This window comes from Protopterus annectens, chromosome 16.part0 (assembly GCF_019279795.1).
Source record: "Protopterus annectens isolate FY-2018-M chromosome 16.part0, PAN1.0, whole genome shotgun sequence".
Lineage (NCBI taxonomy): Eukaryota > Metazoa > Chordata > Ceratodontiformes > Protopteridae > Protopterus > Protopterus annectens.
In genome coordinates this window covers 795882452-795893957 of record NC_056750.1, presented here as the reverse complement: position 1 = coordinate 795893957, position 11506 = coordinate 795882452, and positions in this window count along the sequence as shown.

Sequence of the window (11506 nt, the reverse complement as noted above, 5' to 3'; positions counted from 1 at the left end):
TTGTTTTTATTTATACAGTCTGGGACAGGTGTATTGAATAATACAAGTGACTTTGTAAGCATAAAATTGTCTGTAAAAATTGCATGTAAAAAAGTGTTAACTTCTTCCCAAAATTTCTTTAATAATACACAGTCATAAAATGATTCCAATCAGCATTTGTTACTGCATTACATCTCCAGCAAACAACATCTTATTTAGTTATCTTATTCCTTTTTTGAGGTGTGATGAAAGATTTATGTAAAAATATCCATGTGAAGAATATCCATTTAATGGAGGAAGTGGTTTTGCTGGACGACTGAAGGAAATTAACTTTCTTTTTTCTGAGGGAATAAAACTATTGATTACTGAAAATTAATTCCAATAGTTATCTGAATATAGATCTAGATCTTTAATTGCTTTAGAAATATATGATATATTATTTTAACTGGCAAATTATTATAAGTATATAAAATCAAATACTGAATAAGTTTGGGTATTGAATTTTTAGCATTTGAGGGGGATTAAAATTAGCTTATCTAGAATATATTTTCTAAACTCATGCAAATCTGACCAAAGTAGAGAGTTAAGGTTATATTCATCTATGAGCATTAGCAGATTTTGCCTCATTTTTAACATTTGATGCCAAAACATTAATTGTTTTTGTTTAAATAACATTTTAAAATGGTCTGAAGATAGAATTATGCCTTTTGTATAGGCAATAGGGAAGATGAGGAACAGCCAATTTTCAAAGATTCTAAACCTAAATATATGGTTTTAAAGGCCCTTATAATTAAAATTATGTAAGTAGATTTAAGCATTTGAATGGAATAATTGGAAAAATACTCTCTCAAATTCCATATAAATTAATTATTTATTAACTGTGGTAGATGTTTATTTTCTTTTTTGATATTTTGGGATAAATTTAATAATTTTCTTCCATTTTGCAAAATACTCTCCATCTATAAGATAAACAATTGTTTTAATAACTGATGAAATTGAATCAAGTTCTAGATTTGGTAAAGATATACCTCCATTTTCCCAGCTATACATATGATAGGACAATGCAATTCAAGGCTTTATCGGATGTCATAAAAAGTTCTTAATCAGTGTTTTAAAATTTTTAATAAAAGAGCCTTTAGGGGGAATAGACATAAGATTGTATTTTATGTATAAAATCTTTGGAAGCAAGATCATCTATATAATGGAAAGTTTTTCATCCATTATAAATAAAATCTTGTTCCACTTACTAATTAGAGTCTCTATGATAGTTATACTTTTACTATAATTTAGGTGTAAGATGTCTTTAATACTGGTTACTATAATTATACCTAAATATTTTATTTGTTGGGACTGAGGTATATATTGTCTATATTAGTGTTATATTTTCAAACTTTTGGAACCAATTAGAAGAATCTGCATTTTAGAATTATTAAAATTAAGACCAGAACATTTTTGAAATATATCCATATTTTTAAACAATTCTTGTAAGGTAGGGTTAGTACCACCAAGACTGATTGATACATCATCAGCAAACATTTGGATTTTTAATGTTTCATTACAATTTAATCTACATAATGTATATTATTATTATCCCTTATTAGGTTAAGCCAAGGTTCCATAATTAATGTGAATAAAAGTGGAGATAGAGGGCAACCTTGTTTGGTTTATTTTACAATGGGTATGTTCTGGGATGTACTTGTACTTATTTTTGTGTAGGCTTGACTTTCATTATATAATTGAGTCATACGTTTAATAAAGCTATTAGAAAAGTTTAAGCCCTTCAGTAAGATAAAAAAGATAGTTCCAATTAATTGAGTCAAAGGCACAGTTAATATCTAAACTAACAAGAGTCAGGTTATTCTTTAAGGCATTTACTGATTCATTTAAAGTTATTGTTCTTCTGATGTTATCATAAGAAGTTTTATTAATTATAAAACCTGTTTGATCCATATCTACCACGGATGTTAAAAACATTTTAAATCTATCAGCATAAATAGACATGAACATTTTATAGTCTGTTTAATAAAGAAATGGGTCTATATGAAGCACATTTTACAGGATCTTTATCAGACTTTAGTATGGGGGAAATAAATGTGTACTTCCAAGAGGGTGGTATAATGTTATTTTGAGTTATATTAAATACTGTATGTAGTAGAGTTAATGCTTTAGCAGGCAAAACCTTATAGATTTCAGAAATTATACTATCGTTACCAGGTGCTTTATTTTGCTTAAGTTTGGTTATTTGATTTTTTACTTCTTTAAAAGATATTTATCTATTAATTTTATTTGTGCTTCAGATAGTCTGTTCTTTATATTATTATGTATAAAAGTTTGAATGTCTTTTGTACTATTAATGCTATCATTGGGTTGGTTTAATTTAAAAAAAAATTCTCAACTAAATATATTTGGTAAATCGGATACAATTTTTTTGTTGGAGAATAGATTTCTTTAATATGGTGAAGTTTATTTAATCTTTTAGTTTTGTTAGTATATTCATGTATCTAGGATTTATAGAAAATTATAAGTTTATATTTTTCAAGATTTATCATAACTTTATGGTTTAACATTTCCGTGTATTTATTGTTTAAGGTATTTATTTCATTCATTCTTTCTTTCTTATCTGGATTCCTTGAAGCATCAAGCCTTAAAGTATCTAACTTTGTTTGTATAACTTGAAGGTCTTTATCCTGCAAAATTATTTTCTTTTTATACCAATCAATAATTTTACCATATAGGTAAGCTTTTAGAGCATCCAAAATGTATACTTCTGAAGTTCTCTGTGTATTATTAAGTTCAATAAAATTTTGTACTTTTGTAGTGAAAAAAAAATCAATAAAATCTTTGAGTTTAATTATGTAGGCTGGTATCCTTTTAATTTGAACATTAAATGTGGTGTTTATTATAAAATCAAATGTTATGGAATTATGGTCTGAAAGGGTACAAGAAATCACTTTTGAGTTTGATAAGAAATCATTTAAGTTATTGGAAATTAATATCCTATCTATTCTTGAATATGAATTATGCCTATCTGAGTAGAATGTATAGAACAGTGACTTAGTGTCAGCACAGTTATATCTTTCATCATGTATGAATCTGAAAATTCATTCAATAATTTAGCTATAGTTGAAATTTTCCTTTTACCACTAGTACTAGAGTCTTTTATGTCAGAAATAGTTAAAAATTTCCAGCAAGAATAATACTACCCTTAGAAAACTGAACTATATGTTCTATATGTTGTTTTACTGTTGTAGGTCAAGTGCCAGGAATCCAATACATATTTATTAATGTCAACATTTTCTTATTAAATTCTTTAATAACTAAAGATAACATTCCCTTGTTATCTTTGTAGGTGTCAAATATTTTAGGCATTGGTAATGTATATTTCCATAGTATGGCCACCCCCCCTTTTTTGTGTATGTTCTGAGTTAAAAGTTTGGAGAAATATTAATTGAGAATTATGCCATTTAAGATATTTGTTCAAAGATCTTCTGTTATTAGGATTATTTAATCCATTGATGTTTAATGATATACACTTCAGTGATGTCATGAAACATTAGTGTTCTGAAAATCTGTTTAATAACACTCCTTTTTCCCATATTTTAAAAGTGAATAGAAATTGACTATTAGGAATACAATTATAATTCACACAGAAAACATGAAAAACTTTTATCCAATGAAATATTTTTACATCAAATTCAGTTCTGTAAGATTTGGTGAACATCAGAATAACTATTAACAGGAACTTATAACATTTACTAATAACATAGACTCTTTCAAAAAAAAAAAAAAAACACTAGTTAAAAACTCCTAATTTGAGTGACATCTGTCGCCCAAATTGACCTTCATGCTAGCAACAACATTCATCTCTTCCCTGTCTAAATATGTATGTTGCATAATTTAACAAACATCCATTAGAATTGTATATACCAATTCAAAAAACAAATGAATGTAAATCAAATGTAACTGTTTAATTTGAACTTTTGTCAAATGAATTCAACATATCATAAATACCAGCCATGCATTATATAATAATACAAGAGTCATAACTAATGTATATGTAATGGACTGCTGCTATAATCAATAAGTAAACTAATCACCTGTCTCTTTATGCATTGTGCCAATGTCTAACAACACCATTTCCCCATCTCCATATATCTGAGAGAGAAAAAAGCATAGAAAATATTACATTTTAGTTTCACAATGTAGTATGCGATTCCAATAAAAGTGCTCAGTATTATCTAAGAAGGAATCTATTCTCTTTCTTACCTTTAAGGCCTTTAGTAATCTGAAAGAACTTCTAGATTTGTCAGAATATATCAAAATACAAGTTTATATGGTAAACATCTGCATCTGAGACTATACTGTATGTAGCAAGCTATATTCATATAGACTATATTATGTTTAAATCATTATTTATTTTCAGTCTGTACTAGAATTATTCCTAATTCTGATTTTTGTCTTGTAAAAGAATATTAACTGCTGCTTAGGTGTCATGAAAAGCTTTATATATATTAATTTCCCTTGTCTTTCATTTCTTCTTTCATAAATACTTTAATGGTGTTGCTGTATATGCCTTATGTTTGTTTTGCTAATGAAAAGGCTTAAATTAAATAAAATAGAATTATAAATAAAAGTGTAGAAACATAGGGGTATAAATGTATCAGAAATGCTCTGCTTATGCACCCTCATAAATGCTTTTTCTATAACAATTATATTATACAGGTTACTTAAGTGCAGTTCATTAATTTGACCTGTAGATGGCATCAGAGAGTCTGTTCAAGCTATTATCCAGCTCTGTGAAGGTTCTCAGCACAACGTTCAGACTGCATACAGCTCCATGGAAATGACACTTTTTTCTTGCTTTCTGTTGAGACAGTCGCAGTATGAACAGGCAGCAGAACCGTTAAGCAGTTCTGATACTTGAGACCAAGGAGGGAAAACCTTTGCAGCTATTTTCTTTTCTTCTTTTTTTTTTTTTATTTTTGTAAGCTATAGATTATCTTGTGGCAGGACCAGAAAACACAAAAGCAGACGAAACAAAAAGGCAACAGAGAGAAAAAGCCAATATGAAATAGCACAAAGCCGAGAAACTCCATCTCTCAAATCCAGCAAACCACAAGACCACCACGGGCACACCAATCCCTTCATTTCAACAGCATTGCTGTGTGTGCTATCCACTTGTCATAACAATCAATATAAAATTTACACAACTACAATAGAATTATGAAGACAAGTGTACAAAATGTAAGGGTTCAAATGCATCAAAAGTGCTTTGTTTATGAACATTTAAAAATGCTTAAATATAGCAGATATATATGTTATTTAGGTGCAGTTTTTTAATTAAGTTGTAGATGACATTAGAACCAGTCTATTCTAACTGTTCAGCTTTTACAAAGTTTCTCTGCACAAGGTTCAGTCTATAAACGTTTATATGGAAACAACACTTTTTTCTTGCTCTCCATTGTAGCAGCTGCAGTATGAGGACAAACCAAGGTTGTTTAACAGATCAGATGCACAAGCTTGTGGAGGGAAAACATTTACAGCTTTTCTCTGAGAAAACTGTTGAACAGGGAAACATAAAAGGAACAATAAGAAAGACATAAGGGAGGAAGAAAAGCAATATAAAACATTAAAAAAACAACAAACTCCATCTCCCAAACCCAGTAAACCACTAAACCACCATGAATATATCCTTCCACACAAAATCCTCCATCCCTTCACAACCAACAGCAAAGAGGAAAACAGAAAGAAAAACAAAAGAAATAAATCAAAGCCTCTCCATAAATATCTACACTTTCAAAACAAATTAATCACTTCAAAACATATCAGGTCACTGAAAGGGAGAAAAGATAAACTTTTCATATGTCTATTGCCACAAATAACATCACATTCCAACAGCTGTACAGGAGATGGGAAACATAATTATTAGAGCAACATTATGGCAACAGTATCAATGAAGAGCCTCTCTCTTTACAAAGAGGCAGGGAAATAAAATGGCAAACAGTTAAAACCAAATGAAATAGAACCTACTGTAACAAAGGCTTTCATTTTCTCATCTATAAGTCTCTGTATCTACTATAGTTCCTCAAAATACCATAAATTTCAGTCTTAATAATAGACTATAAAATACCATTAAAACAACTATGTACCATAAAAAGACTTTTAAACAACGGAGACTCGCCTGCTGACCCATTTCCACTTCCCCAACTTCTGGGTTAGTTTTTAAGATTTGGGTAAATAAAAGTGAGCTTCTTTTTATGTTCAGAGACCTTCCAGGTACTGATATCAGCATTTCTTTTAAGGCTGGCATTTGCCCACTCTATATCCTCTATTTTATCAAGCAGTTGTCTTGTTTTGACAAAGGTAATGGCAGAGTCCATGTCATCAAATATTTTTGGACCATCTTGAAGAAATATTTTTAATCTGGCAGGAAATAATATGTGTCTTTATTTGGGCTTTCTTTAGTTCTTTTAGCATTGGCAAAAAAAGCTTTCTTTTGGCAGTTACAGAAGAGGAGTAATAATTATCAAAGCATATGACATTTTCTTTATATTTGATAGGGGATTTAGCCCAAGCAGTCTTTAACACCATCTCCTTGTCATGAGAAGATAAAAATATCACTATAACAGATTTAGTAGAATTGGATTTACCTTTTTTGCAGTAGCCAAGGACCTGTGTGCTCTTTCTATACCATATGAAAGAGCTTCAGGATGCTGTAGTACATCAGGGAGCCAAGATGTTAAGAATTGTTCCATATTACCTTCTTCAACATTATCAGGTAAACCAAAAAGTATATTTCTTTTTCATCTGTTCTCTAGATCATCAATTTTTGTTTGTAAAACAGTATTTTGTTTTAAGAGAAAGTCTGTATTGTGCTCACCTTCTTGAATTAGTGTCCATATCATTTAGTGAAGTCTCTATGCCAGTAATCTGTCTGTTTTTCTGCTTAAGGTCTTCGTGTAATATTTCCATTTACTGGGAACATTTTTCTTTGATATTATACAGTTTCACATCCATTCTATCACTTTGCTGTCAGTTCTTGAATGTTAGTTAATAGTGACTGAAGTTCTTTTTTAATAGTTTCTTGAAGTGTAGATTTGGAATAGCTCATTCTGTAGTCTGAAGTCCAAATATTTTCTCTAGTACTTTTTGACAGGAAAAAATAAAACAAAATCCAAAATTTTAGATACTATCCTAAAGAATGATTAATAGAATCCAAATATATATACAAAAACAAAATTAGGACAGATATATTCAAAAAATCCTGTCATAAATATTCTGTAGAGACAGAGCAGAGAGAAAGTGCTGTTACTCAGTGTTCATCTTGACCACATCCCCCCAATAGCCAATTGTTAAAGCCTATTATCTTTACTTTGAATATAAGCATAATTCTTGGAAAGGCAAGATACTACTTATGATCAGTGTCTTTATTGTGTCTAACATATGCACAGTAAGCCCCATCATGTCTGGCTGCATATCCCTCTGGGTGGAGTGTCATAGGTTATTCACTGCCACGTGGACCACAGCTAGGTCATAGTCATATTTATCTGGGCTATTTTGACATCATGGAGCCTGGCACTGAACTAACACCCTGTTCTTGTCCATTCCGTTGAATGTGGAGTCTGTTTACTTAACTATAGAGTCCATCTATGACTAAAACATTTCCTTGAGTGCAGAAGTGTAGCTGACTCAGCTAGTGCCTCTGCTAGTCCCACAGACTAGTGCCCCAACCCCTGCAGCTCATCAAGTGAAAAACCAAAAAAAGAACTTGTGTAAAACTTGAAGGATGCTTCTTGCAGACAGTACTCAGTCCATGACCCCCCCCCCACCAGCTTTTCAAGAGGGGGTAAAGAAAAAAAGTCTTCTCCTTCAACTACCACACCAACCAGGTGGCCAGATGCATGACACACCCCCTCCTTCCTGTTCCAGGCATTCAGTCCTTTTTCTGTACCCTGCCCTGACCCTCCATCCTTGCACGGTAGTTAAAATAAAAAGAATAAATGAATGTTTTCTTCATTTAAACTATAGCAAATAGCTTGCAAAAATGTAATGAACAGCTGGTACAATTTATACCCTGTCTGACCCACTTACTCTGCCTTAATTACACTATTGCTGGTGATGAAGCAGACATAGGAAGCTCTGGCATATTTTTTCTTTACAGCCCAGGCATAAGTTAAGGGCCTAGTGGTCTGTTGTGAATAATATGGTGTTGTAGAGTCATGATTCTTACTGACAGGACTGTGTATGATGGTAACTGATAAGATACTAGGTTGATTCCACAGGTTTGTCACCATGTTTTTTTAAATATTTAAATATCTTACAGGTTGATTATCAATTGTTAGAAGTACTGAACAATTGGTAAGCATAATGCAATTACTCTGCTGCCATAAATCACCTAATACAATCAGACTGGACATAGATGTTATGAGTGAAGACTGTTCAGCCATGTTGCCAAAGGGCGGAGGAATAAGGCTTGCCACAGTACTCAGGGGTTGGAGGGAGACTTTTATTGCAGACCCTGATGAATTGTGAAAAAAGTATTTAGGGCGATACCTTAAACTTTGGTTAAATAGTTCTTTTTTTGTTTACTGTAGCTGATGCCCTTGTGTTTTATATACTATTAGCTTTTTCTATCCTAATCTCTTGATATTTTTAATAAAACATGTTGCTACTACTGAACGCTACTGTAAATCTCATTTTGAAATAAAATTTGTTCTCAGCTATCACTGAACTGGAGACTGTTTTCAGTTCCCTGCAAGGTCTGTCTGTCATCATTGAACCCTCCTCATTCCCCTTCTACAAAAAATAAATAAAATATATTAAAAAAGGTACTTTCAAATGGAAAAGCTGTAATTCCTGAAGGTTCAGTAAACATGACAAAGTATTTTGTTGAATGGTTCAAATATGATTCCAGTTTGTTATAATTACAAATCAGCATTTGTTGTGTATGCAGACATTTGTGAAAAATAATATAAGAGCACATACATGCTATTGGTAATAAAGATAGTTCTACTATCTTTTATGCTATTTTTTCCTTTTTCCAGTGTAAAAAACTACAACAGGATATTTGGAGCAGATGAAGAATTGGACTGGCTTGAATGTTGTTGGCATATTAGGTTAAATGAATGTTCAAGTTTAGGGCTAACAGTTTTTCAGGAGTAAAGGTTAAAACATTGAGCATAAGTTTGAGCATCTGATCAAAGCTTATTTAACTGAATTGTTTTTTTGGAAAGTACAGTCTGATGAAATGAGTGATCCAAGACAAAAACACTTACTGTGGAATATTATAGCAATAACCCACTCCTGGGTGTGGGTAATGCTGGATTTACCCACGGTTGGTGTGGTTTGGTCACGAGGGCGAAGCCTGAGTGACCAAACAAAGCCAACCATGGGTAAATCCAGCATTACCCACACCCAGAAGTGGGTTATTGCTATTATACAATGACATTATTTAAGAAAAAAAAAAATGTTCTTAAATAATGGCATTGTATAATGCCTCCTTGCTGCCCTTCCGCAGCTGTCTGGTATTCTGCGGCAGTTCTGATGTACTGCGCATGTGTATGCCTATGCAGTCCATCAGAGCTGTGGGCAAAAGCAACGGAGAAAGCAAGATCTCTGTTGCTTTTTACAAACTGTCTCGCTATGTTAAACGAGTTTAACATAGCGAGACAGCATTAAAAAAAGCAACAGAGAATCTCCGTTGCTTTTTTTAAGTGCTGTCTCGCTATGTTAAACGAGTTTAACATAGCAAGACAGTGCGAAGCAATGGAGATCTTGCATTCTCCATTGCTGTAAAAAGTTATAGTAATGGAAAAAGTCCGGGCGACCGGACCTTTTTCCATTACTATAACTCTGATTTACAATGTGCATGCTGACCAATCAGCATGCATGTTTTTTGAATATTAATGGGGGGTTGTTGTATAATTGTTTTTTAGTCTCTAATAAATCTACTTTTGGTTGAATTTTTTTTTAATTTTGTTTTTTTTTTTCTGCTAAGTTGGCTTAGTGCATGCTTTTTGTGATATAAACCTCATTTTCTCCACCTATTTCAGTTAGCCAGAAATCTGTAATTTGATAGGTTCATAGGTAGGTACTAGGCTATCTTCCCGAAGGCATTTATAAGCCTAGTCTGAATGTGTTGGCTTTCGCCATCCCCTTAGATAAGTTCCCTGTGCCTCTGTCCAGCAGAGCCACTGAAGTGATCCCCGAGGTAAACTTTCTGTTTCCCATCCACTTGTCAAGGTTTCTTTTGAAGAGTGTTAGTGAGGAGCTCTGCCTAATGTAGATTGGGATCTTGTTCCAAAGCATGGGAAGTCTTTGGGACAGGAATCTATCCCTCCAGCGTGTCCTATTTATTGTTGTGGTAAGGTTTAGATCCCTAGAGTGTGTGGCTCAAGGGGATAAGGTTTTCTTTAGGTGGAGGATGTCCATCAATTCTGGGTTGGACATGGCCTTGTATGTCAGGCAGAGATCACCTCTGAGTAGACGGTATGCAACTGAGTACAACTGTAATTTCTTCAGTCGAGCTGCATAGGGCATCTGTTTGAGGCCAGTGATCCTCTTAGTGAGGTACTTCTGTGGTCTTTCCAGCTGTTGCAGGTGTCTTGTAAGGTACATCACAAATGGGGCATTGTACTCTGATGGGTCTGATGAGTAGAGGGGCACAATGACCTCTTTTGATCTGGATGCAAACCCTTTTGTGATTAGGTGGGACATGTAGAAGGATTTTCTAACCACTTTGGCAATGTGATTATCAAACGTGAGATTACTATCTACTTGGGTCCCCAGATCCCTTATTACGTCTTCCGTATTTAGGGGACTGCCACCTATGTGGTAGTTTGTGGGTACTTAGTTTTTTTCCAAAGGGGATGACTATGCACTTTATGGCATTTAGCTTGAGGCTATGATTTTGACACCAGCTGTCTGTCTCAGTGAGACCCTTTTAGAGGATGTCCGTCTCAGCTGGAGAGTCAATTATAGCCCCTAGTTAGCAGTCGTCTGCGAACTTGGTCAGCCATAGTCCTCCTGTGCTTGCCTGTACCTCTGAGAAGTATATGCCGAACAGGAGGGGATCTAGGACTGAGCCCTGGGGAACTCCACTTAAAACCGATTTAGAGTTGGACCTAGCTCCCACAACTCTCACCATGTGGGTTCTGTCCGTGAGCCAGTTGGCAACCCATCTTGTGACGTAGGGGTTTTTGTTCAGGCTGATGAATGGTATCGAAGGCCTTTGCAATGTCTAGGTAGGCTGTGTGTACCACCTTTCCCTCATCTATAGCCTTGGTAACTGTCTCAAAGAAGTCCACCAGGTGTAGGAGGCATGATCTGCCCTTAACAAAGCCGAACTGGGTAGGGACCAGTGTTTGGAGGTTCCCAATGTTTCTGTTAATGGGTTCCATGATGATGCGCTCCATAGCCTTACAGACCATCAGGCTTACAGGGTGATAGTTCCTGGGGTCTGTTGTGGCTCCACCTTTGTGGAGCAAAATAACCACTGCTGTGTGCTACTCTATGGGTACATAACCTG